Raw genomic sequence first — 1,197 nt, 5'->3', positions numbered from 1 at the left:
AAATTATTGATTCATATACTTATCCGTGCGTCACTTTAGCTTAGTGGTAGAGCGTCTGCTTCGTAAGCAGAAGGTCGTCAGTTCAATCTTGGCAAGTGGCTTACAGCAGCATTACGCTCTAGTCGGGTATGAGGAGCAGGAGCAGGTTTGCTCACTCCGCAAAGGATACAGGAAGATTATTGATTTATGCAGTTATTTTGTGCGCCACTTTAGCTTAGTGGCAGAGCGTCTGCTTTGTAAGCAGAAGGTCGTCAGTTCAGTCCTGGCAAGTGGCTGATAGCACCATAAATCTCTGGTCTGATACGGGAAGCAGGAGCATGTCAGCTCACTCCGTAAAGGATACAGAAAGATTATCGATTTATGTACTTATTCTGTGTGCCACTTTAGCTTAGTGGCAGAGCGTCTGCTTTGTAAGCAGAAGGTCGTCAGTTCAATCCTGGCAAGTGGCTTATAGCACCATAAATTTTTGGTCTGGTACGAGAACCAGGAGCAGGATGGCCCATTCTGTGAACGGGACAGGAAAATTATTGATTCATATACTTAATCTGTGCGCCACTTTAGCTTAGTGGTAGAGCGTCTGCTTCGTAAGCTGAAGGTCGTCAGTTCAATCCTGGCAAGTGGCTTACAGCAGCATTAGGCTCTAGTCGGGTATGAGGAGCAGGAGCAGGTTTGCTCACTCCGCAAAGGATACAGGAAGATTATTGATTTATGCACTTATTTTGTGTGTCACTTTAGCTTAGTGGCACAGCGTCTGCTTTGTAAGCAGATGGTCGTCAGTTCAATCCTGGCAAGTGGCTTATAGCACCATAAATTTCTGGTCTGGTACGAGAACCAGGAGCAGGATGGCCCATTCTGTGAACGGGACAGGAAAATTATTGATTCATATACTTAATCTGTGCGTCACTTTAGCTTAGTGGTAGAGCGTCTGCTGTGTAAGCAGAAGGTCGTCAGTTTAATCCTGGCAACGGGCTTACAGCAGCTTTAGGCTCTTGTCGGGTATGAGGAGCAGGAGCAGGTTTGCTCACTCCGCAAAGGATACAGAAAGATTGTTGATTTATGTACTATTCTCTGCGTCACTTTAGCTTAGTGGCAGAGCGTCGGCTCTGTGAGCAGAAGGTCGTCAGTCCAATCCTGACAAGTGGCTTATAGCACCATAAATTTCTGGTCTGGTACGAGAAGCAGGAGCAGGATGGCCCA

The 1,197-nt window shown here is 46.4% G+C and overlaps 7 non-coding genes across 7 annotated transcripts; all 7 read left to right on the top strand.

Moving 5' to 3' along the window:
• Positions 1-29: 29 nt before the first annotated feature.
• On the top strand, positions 30-101 carry Pmar_PMAR009394. The gene has a single exon. It is a non-coding gene; the product is annotated as a tRNA-Thr (tRNA).
• A 102-nt stretch (positions 102-203) lies between these two features.
• Positions 204-275, top strand: Pmar_PMAR009393. The gene has a single exon. It is a non-coding gene; the product is annotated as a tRNA-Thr (tRNA).
• Positions 276-377: 102 nt separating this feature from the next.
• Positions 378-449, top strand: Pmar_PMAR009392. The gene has a single exon. It is a non-coding gene; the product is annotated as a tRNA-Thr (tRNA).
• Positions 450-551: 102 nt separating this feature from the next.
• On the top strand, positions 552-623 carry Pmar_PMAR009391. Its single transcript has one exon. It is a non-coding gene; the product is annotated as a tRNA-Thr (tRNA).
• Positions 624-725: 102 nt separating this feature from the next.
• On the top strand, positions 726-797 carry Pmar_PMAR009390. Its single transcript has one exon. It is a non-coding gene; the product is annotated as a tRNA-Thr (tRNA).
• A 102-nt stretch (positions 798-899) lies between these two features.
• Positions 900-971, top strand: Pmar_PMAR009389. The gene has a single exon. It is a non-coding gene; the product is annotated as a tRNA-Thr (tRNA).
• Positions 972-1,072: 101 nt separating this feature from the next.
• On the top strand, positions 1,073-1,144 carry Pmar_PMAR009388. Its single transcript has one exon. It is a non-coding gene; the product is annotated as a tRNA-Thr (tRNA).
• Positions 1,145-1,197: the final 53 nt, after the last annotated feature.

This window comes from Perkinsus marinus (genome assembly GCF_000006405.1).
Source record: "Perkinsus marinus ATCC 50983 genomic scaffold scf_1104296952152, whole genome shotgun sequence".
Classification (NCBI taxonomy): Eukaryota; Perkinsozoa; order Perkinsida; family Perkinsidae; genus Perkinsus; species Perkinsus marinus.
The sequence above is the reverse complement of the archived record's forward strand: the minus strand, read 5'-3'. Positions and strand labels throughout refer to the sequence as shown.